The 18,977-nt window shown below is 32.8% G+C and overlaps 1 long non-coding RNA gene across 1 annotated transcript; it reads right to left on the bottom strand.

The window, feature by feature from the left end:
• Window positions 1-973: 973 nt before the first annotated feature.
• LOC105339088 (uncharacterized) lies at window positions 974-18,720 on the bottom strand. The gene is made up of 3 exons (XR_010707950.1): window positions 18,454-18,720; window positions 13,657-13,771; window positions 974-1,081 (listed from the first exon to the last, which is right to left on the bottom strand). It is a non-coding gene; the product is annotated as an uncharacterized lncRNA (long non-coding RNA).
• Window positions 18,721-18,977: the final 257 nt, after the last annotated feature.

The raw sequence follows: 18,977 nt of genomic DNA, 5'->3' as shown, positions 1-18,977 counted from the left end.
CACATTAAACGCATTTTTGTTAAGATTTCTGGTAAACATTGTGCTGTTTCTTTTAATTTCATCAAAAGAAAGAAGGAGAAGCCCTCGCAACATCGATGGGTCACAATGGGACGTTTTCATCAATCACTTGAATTTGAGCACTGCTGGTCCTGCTGCACATTCGGCTCTGAGCCTCGTAGTAAGTTACGACTTCCGGTGATTCGTCACATGACATTTGAAACACAGAATCACAAGTTTCGTCACTATTACTATTTATCCTCATGTCGTTAAACTCATCATCATTCTCTTGTAAAGTTTCAATTTCGTCCGAATCTTGCTTACCAGAGCTTCGAGACTTTGTCAGTAATGGTTTAGCACTTGTAGACACATTAGCCACTTGAGTAAAGATTCGTTCACGTCTGTCATTCTTGCGAAGAAGGGACATCTCCTTAAGGTAGCTCCGTAACTGATTGTCTTGATTGTTTCTACGTATGTGCGACGCAATCATCATGACGATGGATAGACCGTAGATCATGACGACAGCCACTACGTAATACAAGGCCCCAATGTCGTCATCATCCGACTTGTAACTGTCCAACATGGCTTCAAACGTTTGATTGGAGGTTTTAATCCGAAAACGTAATTTGCTGGTTATGTCCATCATTTTTTTGGTTCAATCACTAACAAAATGAATAAACGAAAAATTCAATTAAAAATCAAAGTGATTCTAAAAGACCATAACGATGATTTAAGAGAAATTTATCAACAATATGTTTATCACTTCAAAACACTTTTCGTAAAATCCAATTTCCATTAATATAGAAAATATAATGGTTCGAGGAGACCAAATAGCACAGCTTTATCTATTCAAACGCTATCAGCTCTTTGCGCCTTGTTTGCTGCAACATCTGTTTTTATCAATTTCTGTATCTAAGAGGACTGACTCTAGCCCTGACAAAATGCTGTCTGATTTAGTTAAACAACTGACATTTACCGTTTTGCAGTATCCCCTCGCGCTGTATTTGACATCAAGATTTCTGTAGCAGAGTACATCTGAGATCCATTATCTCTTTTCCAGTCAACAGGGGGATGATCGGTGCGACTGAAAAGGTAAAGCAATACGATGCCACTGCCGTAATAACATTGTAAGCAGATTAAATGGATAGGGACTTTATTAAAAAAAAAGTCGCTAAACAAAATCAACATTCAGTTACACCAAAAGAAACCTCATTTTACAAGATTTCCATAGAGAAAACTATGCTCAATGTGAAAAGTTCAAGTGATCACAATTATAAGTCTACCTAGAGAGGCCTCATTTGCTGCGGAGTTGTAAAAATACACCCTTTTTGCCTTTCTGTTCCTGAGCGAAACTTTATTGTTAAATTGTTTTTAATGCCGCGAACGGCAAAGGAAGTCTTATTGACGTTTCCTTAAGCAAACATACTGGGCGAAACTGTCTTGAATGTCACAACCTGCTACTATATATATGAGAAGACCGATTTACTCTACTTACATATGTATTTTGGCATGTGTCTAAAAGTTACAAACATATCTCTGATAATCACCAATATACGAATGAAGATTGCTCTCATTTGTTAAAATTATCATGAAAAACAAACACTACTCGAAAAATTAATTCATATTTTAGATACATAGACATGCAAAATTCAGGTTTCTAAATTGCTTTTTTTTTTGGTTTGTGCAAAATTGTATATTTTTCAAAATCGTCACTTTGATTCGGTATGTTGTGAGTGATTGCGGCTCTTTATTCTCGTCCTTAACAGAGAAACACAACACGGGTATATTTGTTTAAAAAAACCACTTGATATCTATTTCCATCAGCATGATTAGAAATACAACTCAAAATGATGAATTTTTGGCTTCGACTGATCAGTGATCGTCGCATGCAAAATTGAAATATGATGCAAATGGGATTCTCTGATTAGTCCTGAACTATTATCCTAAAGGGTTTATAAGTCAATTTCATCTGAATGTTATAGCACAGAGTGAGCGAGCTAGCGTGGGTTGAGCACGCCGCAGCAGGTGCCTAAAGCTTCTCAAATATTCTCTTTCATTTTGAGGAGTAATTACTGGTACACTATTTCAAATACCAAAGAGACCTCATATTACATGACACGTAAGAATATATCGAATCTACACCTGGTCCCTGTTCTTCGGGAGAAAGCTTGAAAATGTGATCATGGAAATGGTTTAAAAATCATGAACAAAAGTAATACAGATATTGCAGGAAGGACATTCACTACCAAGTATTCTATCCCCAGGACATACCGGTAATATGCTATGAAAACAGAAACTTAATCAATGTTGAGGGTCATCAAGACAACGTGTATGCAGTATATATTAGTATTCCTGGGGTCGACTGATTTCCAAATACCTTATCCCTAAGTGTTTGACCTTTCCTTCCGTGCAATAATTAAACAATATTGCAATATTCTTCTAAAACAAAGTCACAAATCAAATTATATATCAAATTTTTGTTTTGAAATTGTACTCAAACAAAAAGCTTACGAAGAGATCTAACAATTTTGATTTAGCTTATTTGAAGTCCATTGAAGGCACTTGTTTTACAAAGAGAGCCGTTGATTTTCCATAGGATTGATGCAAAATCAATTTGAGAAAAACACCATGTTCATTCAAACTTAGCCCAAGGAGACACCAACGACAACCAGCTCATCGAAAGCAATGAAGTAGGAGCAAGAGAAGCATAAGGCTTCTGAAGTCGCTAGCTTTGAACACGGCTAATTTGCTCTATATATCATCAGATACTTAATAGGAACCATCAACTTACTTCACAAGGTTTTTATATCTCCTCTAGGCAGCTTACTGCAATAAATCTGTTGACGAAGGCATCAGTATTCTTGACTTTGCTTATAAAATTTGCTGTCATTATTACATTTATGAGCTGTACAGTACCATTATAACTGGCGATATTGGTATTCTTGATGGGATACGAGAGAAAACAATCAAAATTTATTGCTGTTGACTATGATGATCAAACGTTTGTATACTTATTGTACGCTCCCTCTATATTACATCTACCTACAACCCCTGGTCACGTTCATAATTTCATAAACACAATTGCTTTCAGTAACATTTTAAAAATAAAATTGAATACAATCATAGGAAAGTAGCAAAACAAATCATTAACAGTGATTATAGCATTAAGAATTGCAACGGCTAGCAAGCAACATGGAATATGGGAGCAGAAGATTAATTGAAGTTCATGCGTTCATTTTCACTTTAACATTTTATTGCATTACAACAATCTATAATATTTCACTTTGATTTGTGTAGCTCTGTAGTTAGCTGTTTGTTATAAATGTTAGTCGTTCAATGACCATTTCTTCTTCTTGACCTTAAATAGTCACGTCAGTTTGATTTGTAGTGTGTAATGAGTGTTTAAATTATAAAATTAAGAAGATTCGTTGATTTTTTTAAATCACATTTTAACCGTCCAAGTTAATCCCAAAAACATGACCGGAAACTTCGCAGGGTTTCTTGGGATTGATCAGTATGCTCCAACAGTTACCAACGACCCCTACCACAGCAGTTTTATTGATTAAGGTACACTAACTTGGTTTAAAAACACAAATTGTAGCTAGCAAGTAATCCTCGCTTTTGTGGTTTGTTTTTCTTGTAAAAGTTGCTGTAGGAAATAATACATTTGTATAGAATTTTTGTTTAATATCATTTTACACTTATTAGCAAAAGTCTAAAACACATTTATTTTGATTTTTTAAGAAATATCGTCTGCCAGTGTACTTAGTTGTTCAGACTTGAACCGAATTAAGAAGATCGGGTGCAGGGTGAATTGTGAAATGCCATTGAAATGATTAATTACAAAATACCTTAACATCTTTGTTTTAAGTTTTTCCTTTTCTATGATTTTTCAATAAGTTACATGAAATGCAAATCTAAGACTGGTAAGTTATTAAAGTGTATTGTAAAATAAAATGTTTCTTTGCAAATCAAAATTTAACCATCAACCAGCTGTTCACCGCTCAAGTAATTATCAATTTAACAAAATGATTAGTCAATCAGTTAAAAAATAAATCAATCAATCAATTAATCAACCACCAATTAAGTGGATAAATCAATTAACCAATTAACGAGTTGATAAATCAATCAAACAATCACTTATTCTATGTTTCTCAACAAGGAACCAAGGTATTGAATGTATAATGAAGGGATATTGAACAATTTTGAATCATTTTAAACTAGTTAAATATGTATTGCTATATAACTGTTACAATGAAAGTGAAATGAACCAACTTCACATGACTGACAACATATAAGAAGCCGGTCATTTTGCACCTTAAAATGTTTTAAAGAGTTATCTCCCCTTGATGAAAAAAAAAAGAAAATTTTAATTTCCTCAAAATATCTGCGGTAAATGATTCATTTTATTTCATATTTTAATTAAAAAAAAGTTTATGCAAGAGAGTTTTACGAATTTTAAGTTACTTTTTACAATTTCTTAACAAAACAAATGTTGCTCATGGACTTCAATGCAAAATTCAAGGACTAATTAATTGGACCATAATCAAAATTTTGAAAATTCTTTTGGTGGAGTATTTTTATTTGATAACACCATCAAAATGATATCATGATTAAGAATATTGGACCTTTCATTTATAAGGTACAAAATGTGGTCGTTATACATTGAATACCTTAACAGTTCACTAGCATTAACATAAGATTTGCATTATCATTATAACTTAACAGTTGTTAACATTATTAACACCGTTATGGTTTCACAGCAATAAAGCAGTAACTGTTATCCACGTAAGAATGGGCTTTTTTTTATCTACCTCAATACATTTGGCGTACCAGTGTTGCGAATCAAAGCTCAATAAGTACGAAATAATGATTCAAATATGAATGTATCAGGGAACAAAATCTAAGATTTAATAACAATGAAACAAGTCTTATAGAGAATCTTTTTTCTATTCATGCCACGAATCTCCTTTGCATCAATGGACGGAATAAGTATTTTTGGTATTATCCTAAAAGAAATTAATTTATCTTCATTGAAATTCACCCTGGCAGTTCCTTGTTTTAAAATTATCGATAATATCCTGTCATAGACGTACGACAGATCATGTAAAGTATACATGTATTATGACATTCCATGTCGTTTGACGAAGAACAGAGTTACCAAAGCACACAGCTGTCATCAAAATCCGAGAGAAAGCCTTCATTAATCTTAATGAAAGAAAGGAAAACAGGGTAACAAGACAAGATATCGATCTTACGAATTTCATTCTTCAATAATCCAATTTACAATGCAATCAAGGAAACGATGATAAACTTTTCTTTTGCATCTGGTATCTTCCACAAAACGATACATTTATACTGGTTATAAATTCATTCTCTCTCTCTCTCTCTCTCTCTCTCTCTCTCTCTCTCTCTCTCTCTCTGGCTTAAAAAATTAATGATTCTTAAAATGAAGATTTATATTTCATGAAAGCTAGCGTCAAATACGTTTCACGTGCATTGCATAAAGATCCAAGGACAGGAAATACGATATTTACAATGTAAAGGTCGACAAATACAGTAGTTTATTTCGACAAAATACTAATAGCAACTTAATAAGTTAAGGTGGTAAATTGAGTTGTAGGACATATTTTTATGGATGCTGGAAATTTTTTTTTTATTTTGTTTCTGAATGTGTATATATAGATTGTTAATGTAGAAATATTCGCGGCCATTTACGATACAAAATGGGTTCTATATGTTCACAGTTCCGTTACACAAGCATTACTTTGTACGTTGAGAGCAACCAAGCCAGAATTATTTCTATTTGCAAAATGATATCATTGGTTGCTCATATTGTTGTGCAGGTAGCGAGCAATAAAAAAACTTAAACATAATATGCTGTCGATCAGAACGTTGCAAAAAAGAAACTTCTGTACACAGAAGAATCATTTGGGTCACCTAGACCGATTCGTACCTCATCGAATGATAATGATGACAATGGTGACAGAATCAGGCGAGATTTGCAGACTGATGGAGTGTGGCTTTTTGGAAGTCTGACGTGAGTATGTGGATTACTTGCAGTACGTGCTCTCACTAAAGCTTAAGCTCCTTGAAATTCGGCTTTATTTAACACTAAATTTCATTGTACATATGAGTTAACGTTATCGCGTTATGAACTGAGTATATGGGGAAGTGTTGCTTTTAAAGCAGGTTGAAAAGCTCAAAAAGCGCTTTTAATTACTCTATCCATACGAGGAAAAATTGATTTAAACTTGTTTGAATGTGATTCGGCTTTGTCAGATGCTATATAAAAATCTAATTATTTTTTAAAGAATAAGAAACTACTTAAAAGTACATATAAAATTATATCTTTATATTTGATAAGTGGCCAATAATGCAGGTTTTAATTTAGTGAAAACTTGTTTACTAATAAAATTGCCTTGCATGAAAAAACAACCCCATGGGTATTTGTTTATAGAAGAAAATATTGTCTTTTGTGCCTCATGTGGGTATGAAGGTATTATTTACATTTTTCTGTGATGCTGTAAAATCACAATAAAAAGCATTTTATTGTATATTCAAGTATTTACATCTACTTGTAAATCATTTAATCAATTGTCAATTAAAAATGAGTAAAAATATGAAATTATTATTATATGGATTAACACGTTACACAGAAGGAACAACCAGTTGTATATAAGCATGTAGGTGAAGGTTGCCATGGTACCTACGTGGATGTCTAAGGTAAGTCCGTGCAAGTCCGTGCAAGTCAATCAATCGATCAAGAAATAATCCACCTAAATAAGCAGAAAAAGTTTGTCAGTTAGTTAGCATCACGTACACACACGTCTTATTAACATCTCCCAGTCTCTAGTTTTCTGTTTTGTTCGGTTCTTTCCGGAAATAACATGTTTAAATTACTTCATCTTTGTCATTAGGATATTGCGGTCTATTTTATTTCTTAATAAAATCAATACCAAATTTAAAAAAAATTATCTACGCATCTGTATTTTTAAAACAAAATGATAGACTTGTTTGCATGCCATTTTTATTTAACAATTTCTACTAGTAATTTTTAATTAAAATCTAGCAGACGCAAGATAAAGAAAAAATTCCAAAAATCTGTTTTTTTTTCGTGGTTGGTGTTTTCAGAGCTCGCCTTTGTGTAGAACTGTAATAAATAATCTGCTTGTTTTTTTGTGTTTTTATGTATCCTGAGTCACTAAGGTAACCGAGTATAGTTGTCAGTGGTCTTCGTCCGTCGTCGTGCATCGTACAATTCAACATCTTAACTTCTTGAAAACTACAAGGCCATGTTTTACTACAATATTTAGTTTAAAGCATTTCTAGGATAAGAGAGAATAAATCAAATGAAATCTGACATTACCACCCGGGACCTCATGGGCGGTGGCTTAAATGCCAAAAATGCCACATTTTTAAAAAAATCTTCCATTTTACTCACAAAAAAATCTGAGAAAAACTAAATGCATGGTTATGTTGTTCATAAAACCCTCAACCTTAATTGCGGGGCCAATACGGCCGTATACTAGTAATGAGAATGTATTAAATTTCGAAAATCTTCTCTACTCCCATAAGTATTTGATGATGTTCATGAAGCCCTCTACCTAAAAAAAGGCAATCGGCGTCTCTGCTTCCATATAGAGGGAACTAAACCGAATGGGTGATTAAGATGTTTTGTTAATTGTTAAATCATGGCCCCTGGGTCATGGGTTCAGGCCCTTTGGCGGAATAATATGGTCATATGGTGAACAAGTATTTAATTTTAATAGAAAATCTTTTTCTCTACTTCCACGACAGGGGAGATAAAGTATGGTTATCATGTCTGTGTTGCCTTCTACCTACATTGTGAAATTCATGACCCCTGGGACAGGGGTTCAGGCCCTTGGGTAGGACCAATATAATAGCCATATGGTGAAAATTTAAAGTTTTTTTTTAATATTTTCTTCTGGTTTTTTTTTTCTGTTTTCCTACTCATACAAAGGGTATTGATAATCCAAGATTCCTCCGACTCTTGTCCCGTCTTTTATGAATTGTAGATTGCAAATATCAAATTATAAAAGCAGGGGTAACAGTCGAGGGAGTCTCGGGTTAGGGTTTAGCCTCCAAATTGATTCTCAAAATCTAAACATGACACTTCCTGACAGGCCCATTTACGGGTACTCAGGTGACCATAAAGGGCTGTGGGCCTCTTGTTATAAGATGTGCTTTATGCGCTGATTTCTACCATTGCTTTGATTTCCATATTGTAGTTAATCTTCACTTTTTTGGCTGATTGCAGGGTTAGCTTTTTGTGAATTTTTTCTCTGTTTTCTCTTTGAACTTATTTTAATCAGTTTATCCACCAGATAATTTATAACCAATTTCTGACTGTATACATGAAGTTTTACTTCCGGTGTTCAAACTTTGTCTTCTCCCGACAAAGATAACAAAAAATAAAATACACCTTTCTTCAGTACAAGAACTGTAAGTACTCTTTATTGTCTTTAGATTCCATAATGTGATAGAATAAAAACAAATCTAAATCCCATCAGTTCAATCTGGTTTCGACAGAAATGGTGACAAAGTGTTGTTATTAACTTGGCGTACTGTTAAAAGAGGTGTTTACAATACGATCAGGTGAGAGGCGTTTATTGCTTGGTGTGACAATAACAGAGGGTGCGTCGGTAACTTGAGAATCTGTCACCAAAATCAGACATTAAGGGGAGCTCAAAATTAATTTTTTTTCTCAATTTTCATATCTAAAATTGTTAATATAGATATTTTTAATGCGTTGACAAAATTGGAAAGTCAAATATCGAGATACAAGCGAGTTAGAGAGGTTAGAATTCTTTGTTTTGTAAACAAAGATCGAGTCCTGTTAATTGTTTAGTAACATATTAGTTGTACTGATATAAGTTTCAATCTAATGTTGCTGAAATTATTATTTTATGAACCCATCGAATCAGTTTATCTTATTTCCACAAGTTATTTTGGCAAAGAAATTGCAATTTCTTAACTCTACAGTATTTGTAAACAAATATAAGACCCGAGCTTTGTTTACTTAATAACGACTTCTTTCCTCTATATCTTGCTTGTGACATGACTTCTAATATTCAAATTTTGGTGATTCATTCAAAATGCAAATTAAAGTAAACTATTTTTTTTACATAAAAATTAAAAGAAATTTTCATTTAAAATCGTGTCCAGGTGGAATAACACATATCACAAACACGCTGACCTCTGATCGAAACGGCATTTTGTTTTATTAATGAGGCATGGTCACAATTTTGGTCAAAAATTATTTTTCCGGTTTTAATATTAACAATGCTCCAGAAAGGCATTTTTAATAGGCCACCGAAATTTGAGTGCCATTTGTTGAGTTATAAGCGAGATACAGAGCTTAAAATTCTTGGCTATGTAAACAAAGCGTTTGTTTACATTTTGAACGTTGAAGTAAAAATATCAGTTTAAAACCTAAAACTAATGTGTTAAAAACGTTAGAAACTGCTTATCTTAGTTAAAATAAATTATAAGATAGACAAATAAGCTGGAAAAAGACTTTTTACTTGTATATTGAACCTAGTATGTAAACAAAAACAGGGCACGAGCCTTGTTTACATGACAAAAAAATCTGAGCCCCGTATCTTGCTTATAACTCTACGAATGACTCTCAAATTTTAATTGATCATTAAAAATGCACTTCTAAAGCATTGTAAATAATGAAAACAAAAAATAGAATTTGACCAAAACCGTTACCATGCCCTTTAAGATTTATAAAACGGTCTGGCCACGCATAGTTACCAATTTTCCTTATATTTCATACATGGACACACCTAGGTGTAAAACGCAAAAAACCACTGAAAGTTGGTTCCTAGGGGTAACCGTTGCCGTAGTAATCGAGGCTAAAGATGGAAAAATAGCAAAACTTACCTACTTTGAAGCCATATTGGAAGGTTTTGCCTACTAGTGTAAACTACCAAAGACATAAAACAGCCCTTGTCCTATTTTCAATTATTCAATTATATCAGAAAATTGATGGAGAAACCAATACTTTTAAAATGTTACCATGGAAACCGTTACAAATTTTTGAAATCAGTTTTTTGCGGTTTTTTTTAATTAGCCAAAATGGGAAACTGTTAAATTTTTACATCCATATCAATATCTATAAATATTTTATTATGAAAATTGTCATCCATTGCTATGGCAAAAAGGCCAAAAAATAGAAAAAACTGAGAAATTGAAGATGATTTTGATATGCTTTAATTCCAATATTAGAATTTTTTTGGCAATTGTTTTAGTTGGAACTTGTTTTCATTATATACCACAAAAAGCTTTGTTATGCAACAGAGAAATGTTGTTGCTATGGAAAATTTAGTTGCGTAAAAAAATCACGCAGAAATTTTTACTTTTTGAAAAGATTTTTTTCAAGTTGAATTAAAGTCAAGGACATACTTTATTTTTTCTCACCATTTTATATTTATTCATTTTAAGTGAATTATATCCATTCAAAGATGCCTAAAAATATTATAATTTTCCTTATTTTTAAGCTTGTTACCATAGCAACGGTTCTCAATTTTCATATTTAAATTCTTAATTACACAATCATATTAGTGTTTACCAAAATATCCAAAATTTGCACATTTTATTCAAATTAAATGAAGAAAACAGATTTTAAAATTTCTGTTTAGTAACCATGGAAACGCTATAAAAATATGCGTTTCTCCATGAATTTTTTCTTTCTTTTGAAAAATGACAACTATTTTTAATAATAAATTCTATCCTGGAAACCCCAAGTTCTGCACATTACTCACAATATGTTCTGAAATAAGCATTAAAATGCCATTTTTACATCGTTACCCTCGGTTACCATGGTAACAAACAAATGGTGTTAGGCTTTTTTACTCACCAAAGTCTATCAAATTGTCAAGTATGAAGAAAATCTGTGACTATGCGTGGCCACCGCATTTTGATTCTTACATAGAATTGATCTTAAAAAGGAGTTAATCAACAGTAACTCGAATTTACTCCATAGCCAAGTGGATAGAGTGTCGGCCATGTGATCCATACATCCCGAGTTCCAATTCTACAGGGGCTTTTGTTGTTACTTACTAAATTGTTTTTTTTTTTAGATATTCATTTTTATCATCAAATTGCAAATTTTTCGCTCATTTGGCATATGTACAGTTAATTTATCATTTATCTCTTTTATAATCAAATGATTTACTGTGAATTTTTTAGACTTTTGTCGAGGTGTGCTTATTCAAGGAAAATTTTACCTGCCCTCATTTGACAAAAACACAATATTCCAATGTTAAAGCACTCAACTTATACATGTGCAGTGTTTTATTAATATTTGAAATGATGAAAGAAAAGTAAACCAAAGATTAAATATATCAAATTGATACAAAATAAGGTATCAATAGCATAATATGGTATCAATATAACAGGTATAGCATAAAAACTGGTATGCAAACCTTAATGCTAAAATGCACAGCATCATCATCACAAATCCCTGAGTTTACCATAATACAAAATCGATATATAATAACTGAATTAGCAGACAGTTGGCCGAGGATTATGTGCATCTCTCACCTCGTCATTATGATATATGGTCACAGTTTACAGTGGGTAAGTTCAAAACACACGTCACATTAGCCATTTAATAAGCATGTTGACATTCAAAATGTATAATTATGGTGTTGCAAAGAATATGTCGTTAACAATAAGGTCATCAAGAGGTTAATTTGATGCTACTGTTACTCTTTTAGGGAACACACACATGCATAAATACATATATATTATACATCGGTAGTATACATATTAAAGCATCTATAATAGAATACATTTCAAATACTAGTATCGCTAAGTTTATTTTATTTCTTTACTAATATCAGAAAACTTTGAATTTTTTGGTTCTAAGTTACTTGAGCTGAACATTTTCAAATTTTATTTTGCTAATAAACATCTATTGTTTACTTGCTTCACTGGACTAATTCTTATTGGTAACCAGCATTTTCAAAGTAAATTGTTGATTTTTAAGGGTGAATTAGATCTCATTCTTCCTTGTAATTTATACTTATCTAGTGTCATGTTTTTGTTTACATCAGTAGTACACTGGTAACACTTAAAGCTGACATGAATTCATAAATACGCATTATTTCCCTTTTATCCTTGACTACCGCCAAATTAGTTGTCAATTTCTATTGTTCTGCTCATCGCTACACACCCCCTATATAAGGCCGAGAGCCCTCGTCATGCTTCACCGCATTCAGGAATTTCATACACCCTAACACGTTACCTTGGACGAAAAGACTTGTAAAAACGCGTTTTGAACAAAAATAATATGACAACCACTTCACTGGCAAGATATATCCAATTAATAACGAAGCAAGACAGACTGAAATCCAGGCGCAGACACTTTAAAAAATCCTCGATAATTGAAGACCGTTTTCCTGTGTATGTTATAACATCGCACATGCGCAAACAACATACTGTGGCAGATCGCTGATTTTATAAACGGGGAGTTTTTGTAGGAACGGATGGAAATGTTGTTACTCTCTTGGATTTACTATTATTTAGCTACTGTGTTGGATGTAGTGTCGCCGGGGTTTTCAAGAAATTGCATACGTTATGCACTCTATATGAACGACACACGTGTTCGATGTGCATGCCAAGTAAGGCAGCACTGTCTGTGCAAAATAATACGGATACCTTGGACATCCTTTCAAAGAATAAATATATTTTGTATTTCATTGTTGTTTTCTTTATTCTTTATTACTACATTTTACCACAATGTGTAGTTCATGCATTTAGAAGTCCGTGCAACGTGAATGCCTCGATCGGAAGGCAACCGACCGTAACTTTCTCAACCGGTATATATAGCCCAGTGGCAGTAGAGGAGCGATCGAAACTAATATGGCGACCAAATGCTTTTATGAATTCATGTCAGCTTTAATATCAATCAGAATTATAAACACCGTCAACAGTTTTCAGTGTTTGTCGCATTCCTATCTGTTTGAATATATTTTCTATCCAAACAGATTACATTTAAAAACTTGACACAAGCCTTATTTTTATAACGATGAGGTGTGAGCTCTGTTTCTCGCTTAAAGGTGGCTTTAAATTTTTAAATAGACATATACCTTTGTTATACATTTGAATCACTAAAAATAGAAATTAAGATTTAATGTTGAAAATAATAGGCCCATATCGTGACTATGCTCTTGTATGGAAAGCAAAACATTTGGCCTATCAACATTTATCTCACCATTTTTAACAGGGTTTTCCGTAGGAAAGTGGTGAAAATGGCGTTCGACTGTCAAAAGGGTACCCATTTGGTATAGATAACTCCTCATAACGTTTTCAAGATAAGAAGTTATTTGTATTTTAATTGTACAATCATGAACCGTAGAGATAATCTATACTTGATTATAGATATACTTTGATTTTTTCATTGACAAATGGAATATGGTTACTGTTCACATAAAGGAAAACCCGGTTTGTTGTCACATTGGCAGCTTTCTCTTGTCAAAACTGTACGCTGTCTGACATGCAAACACAAAAGCATTGATCAAACCCCTAAATCTGCACAAAGTGTGGGGAAAAACATAGAGAGAAATGTCAATAACATACATCTAAAAATAATCTTTAAAAAAAACTTCATAATAAAATCTTTACCTTTAGTTACAGCGTCTTCAGAAGGCCGAGAAGATACTTTTAATTCTGAACGCATCAAATGATGTTATACCGATTTCATAAAGAGCTCAGATTTGCGTTATTCCCTCACTTCGTTCTGAAGAGATTAAAAAATAAAAAAAAAACTGTTGTCGTGGATCGTGAATTAGGTGTTTAGAAATAAGAAATAAATCTGTTAACAAGTGTTATCCATAAGTCATGATCAGATTCACGAGTAAACACAAGATTCATTTTACAATGTAAATGGATTCTGCAGTGATATATTGACGAAATCAATGCAATGCAATGATTAATGGAGGACATCTTTAATCTGAAAATGCTGCATTCTCTGGTGAGATACCTCGTCGGATTGGTCACATGAAATGACAATTCCCCCATGACTTTGCACAATTTTTCAGCAAATTTAAAATCTAACATGTAATTATGTTTTAGAGCTCGGGAGAAACAGAGGCCAATTAAAATCCTTCAAAACAACGTCTTGGCTAATTGAAAAAATACCTTAAAAGAGAAAAAAGGAAGAGGATCTGTAATATAACAAAGTAAAAGTTGGGCTCTAGCAAGACATTAGCTTTGAGATGTTAATTATAGGAAGGAAGTTACCTTGGGTCATGCAAATCAAACTCCTTTTGATTTCCAAGTGCCTGCAAAACATTTGACGGCCATAACAAATATTCGGGGGGCTATGTTTTGAGTTTCGAAGAATTTCTATAAAGATATTAAACAATGTGCAAACATTAAGATGCAGTTCCGTAAAAAAATTTATATTTATACCACATGGTATATCATTGTCTAGAGAGCCACGTTTGTTTCAGTGTGTCTCACCTGAAAGTAAAATATTTACCTTTCTAAGATCATACAGAAATTATCATATTTCCCATGAGATAAAAGTATTTCATTTTGGAATTTAATTCTTGCACATAGTTTTACATCAAGGAAACATTTTCTGCTTTGTTTCCTATGAGAATCAAATCGTTACAATTACCGTAATGACATTAATTAAAGCATTTCTAAATCGGCCAATCAACGATTTACATGCCCAAGTATGGATAAGGGACGAAGTGAAAAATTACAGGGTTTTTTTCCCTTCTACGCAATACTAGTATACTGCGATATGTTGACCAAATCTACATGTGTAATTTATCAGTTATAAGAAGATACAGTTACTGTATCAAATTACACTATAAAGTGCTTTTTTTTTGGTTTCGCACGGGTTATAACGGATCTGATCAATGTAAAAAATATATAAATATAATACGCAGACGCGGGTATTGTAGTCTGTAACCCGTATGAAACAAGAAAGAAAGCATTTTTTGTACCAGATGTATAATAATGAGTAAATCGTACATCAAACGGATGAGAAAAAAAACAGTCTGAGACTAAATTCAAGTTTTAGAAGATCACTGTCTGAATGTTCAACCTCCAATGGCTTTTTTATCTTTCTCTATTTAGATTGAGAAACAGAAAGCCGGCTAGGAGAGTCGCTGTACTAAGCCCTAAGTCGCTGTAGTAAGCGATCAGCAGACTGAGTGGTGCATGCGCCGAGCTACTGTGATGGTGATTAGTTGCAAATTTGTTGTGACAATCGATCTTCTGCCCACCTGATCACATTAAGATTTATTCTTCATCAATTTGCTGTTGCATTTTGCAAATTCAGAGAATTTCAGTAAAAACCAATGAAAGGTCAAACAGAAATTGAAATGCATTTTCTATCTCTTTTTATTGATAAAAAGGTCTAGATCTTTGTTATCAAAATTTGCAAGAGCTATCTTACTGAACAGTAGCAATAATTCACCGAAAAAGGTAACATTTCTCATTTGTTCAAATTCCTATTTTAAATGATTTAATTAAGTGTCCCTTCTCTGTCCCTTTATATCCGAAAAAAGCATTATCATGATTTTAACTTGGATGTTTCTCAAACTGTCCATTTAATTTGTATAAATAAAATCATTCGTTTCTTCACAAGAATTTTTTTATATATTTCTATTTGATATCTGAACCCTTATCTTGAGGTTTCTATTTGATATCTGAACCGTTATCTTGAGGTTTCTACTTGGTATCTGTACCCTTATCTTGAGGTTTCTATTTGATATCTAAACTCTTATATTGAGGTTTCTACTTGGTATCTGAACCCTTATCTTGAAGTTTCTATGATATCTGAACCCTTATCTTGAGGTTTCTATTTGATATCTGAACCCTTATCTTGAGGTTTCTATTTGATATCTGAACCCTTATCTTGAGGTTTCTATTTGATATCTGAACCCTTATCTTGAAGTTTCTATGATATCTGAACCCTTATCTTGAGGTTTCTATTTGATATCTGAACCCTTATCTTGAAGTTTCTATGATATCTGAACCCTTATCTTGAAGATTCTATGATATCTGAACCCTTATCTTGAGGTTTCTAAATATCCTCTTAGAGCAACGGTATAAATGGCATTGAAAAGCTGTCTTATGTTGCTTACTTCCATCTCAAGTTGGAAAATTAAATGTCTCTTTTTGTTCTTCATTGTAACAGTTAACTACCTTTTAGGGTTCAATTATTGATTCCAAGTCACAGTTCTATACTTTAGTTGGGTTTTGGGCAAATATACAAATAAAGTTTTGAGGATCTTTTAAGGATGCTGGGTGGTCAACAGATTAACCATCAGATCTGCCTAGAATTTTAAGATAGGATTTATTAAGGTATAAACTTTTATGTGGTAAAGAAAAAAAATCTACTGTATATAATTAACCGTTTAAATCTGGGCACTTCTTAAATTTATATATAGAGCTCTTCTTATAAAGGAGATCAATACAGTCTAAAAAGGCCACTACCACCGAGCCGTCTTAAATTTAAAATAATTAAAAGAATTTTCGCTTCAATATCTCAATGTGTATCTTTACAACTATCTAGATGCCCTAAAATTGGTCCGGTGTCACTGTGTATACAAAACGATCAGTGTTCATGTATCAGGATTTTCATGAAAATCGACAAATTGTACCATGTTGATATAGCTCCAGCTCTCTGAAGCCGAGCTATTGAACGGAGGTCTTGATTTGAAAAAAATCAAAACTGTCAAGCTATAGAGTATCCATCTGTAATTAAGTGCATTTCCGGTGCAGTAACCTTTTATAGTGTAAAAGACACAGTACTACTTAAAGTTTTCTTGACCTCTCCCTTTTGAAAGGCGAAATTCTATATTTAAACAATTGCATGTACATGTATATTCATGTTCACCTGAGGATGACTTTTGGTCCTATTTCTAAAATGTGTTCTTAAAAAGGTACAATGCCTACACAATGGGCAGACATGTAAAGTTTTATCCACTAAACATGAGCATAAAATTTTGGCTTAAAAAAACTACTGAGTCAGCAAAAAAAATTATATGAACAACATTCACCAATGATACATCGCTCAACTTATTTTACGAACAAGTTTTATTCAAGATATTCATTTCTATGGTGGTTTTGCGTGTAGAAGGTGCGATTTTTTAGATTACCTAACTAAAACATAGCACCTGAAATCGGTTAATGTCTTTTGTCACTAAGAACTAGGTTCCTTTGTAGAGAAAGCTTAGTTTTCAATGGTAAAATGATAAAAGAGATAAAAGGGATACAAACAATTCTTGAAACACGCGTGTCGTATGGTAAATATTTTAAAAACTGACCTGTCATTATCACCGCCATTTGATTTTCTTGATTGAACATTCCATCCAGAACTAAAAATGGCTTACTTTTATTATCTTTGCACAGTCTGTGTGAGAGAGAGAGAGAAAGAGAGAGAGAGAGATTGAATTGACAATTTCTTTATCTTATTTCATCTGGATTTGATGGATTAAAAGATGCTAAAGAAAAAGCTGCCGTATATCTTCAATTAATAAGACAAAACGTGAAACCCTCTCATTATAACACGATAACCAACGCATTGCCTTTTAAACCACATCTGATATTGTTTCTGTTGGGCCTTTTCTGCTCTAAAATCAATAAAAACTGGTTAACAAAGAGGAAATAAGTAAAGAAAAAAGAGAGAAAATATTCAATAAACTTTTACTAACTGCCTTTGGTCAATGCACTAAATCCAACATATGTGAATGTCATGCATTTCTCATATTGCAGTAAAGCATGGTATCTATTCTCGTAAATATTTATTAGAAATATTTTTTTCTTAAAAAGAAAGTTCGAATTAAAGCAGTTAAATATCATTGTAAGTTGAATGTAGCTATAACAAGTACAATACTCGTTCATTTACGTACATGTACTTGAAAAAAAATTGAGATGATAACAGCTTGCATATGTACGTCAATAGCTGGATATGTCGATGTGTAATATTAAGCAATCATTTGGGAGCGAAAATAATGGTATAATCATGCCCATTTTCCTCTCTTATTATTCACTGGCGATTCAAGTCGTAAGAATCGACTTCAAAATTGCGCCCGTGGGAACAATACCCTACATATGTTATGAGATTTGAATCAAGATAGTGTCGTTTCTCGACCAAGATTTCATAAACGGTACCTAAATTTTTTTTTACAGTATTAAAGGCAAAATAAGTCAAATTTATCAATCAATTTGACAGTGGATTATCATTAGAAAAAGAAATTTAAGTTCATTTGACATAACACTTGTATAAATGTCTTTGTTACAGCAACAAAACTTGCAAAAACATTTTAGGATATGCTATGGTATCATCTAATGAAAAAATGATACACAAGTATTATATACAAGAAGATTTGTTTTTTTTACTGTATCAACCCATCTTAAAATAATTTAAAAACCAATCTATGTACATAAGACACCTACCTTATCGTGCCCAATAAGGAAGCTGAAACACAGTCTGTATCTTTACTGTAAATGGATCGCAATCTGAACCGCTGACACGTGCTATTCTCAGCAGACGACGGATGTTCGTCTAATCACAGCGCAGAAGTACAATTAAACATGGCGGGCTTTACTCTACTCACAGGAGGCAGGGGAAAAAATCTCCATTAACTATTGAATATAATGGTGAAATATCATTTACGAGCTCAACATTCATTCTGCTGATAATCCGTCTGTGGATAGAGAAAAGATTTTGCGTGTCATATCAATGTATAATTTGATAATGGCATTCGTTCAGGTCATTTATCAAACGAACAACAAAACAATGCGACATTCGAGCCATTTTTGAAAAAAATAATAATTTAAGACTGTACTATCCATCGTTGCAGATCTGATTTCAATCTAGTTAATGACACATATAATGTTTAAGGCCGGTTGGTAAATCTGATTTATGATGTAAATTCTAAATATTGATAAAATCGACGTTTTAGAAGTCATTTTTTATT

The sequence above is a fragment of the Magallana gigas genome, chromosome 7 (genome assembly GCF_963853765.1).
Source record: "Magallana gigas chromosome 7, xbMagGiga1.1, whole genome shotgun sequence".
NCBI lineage: Eukaryota > Metazoa > Mollusca > Bivalvia > Ostreida > Ostreidae > Magallana > Magallana gigas.
Note: the sequence above shows the minus strand (reverse complement) of the source record. Positions and strands in the feature narration are given on the sequence as shown.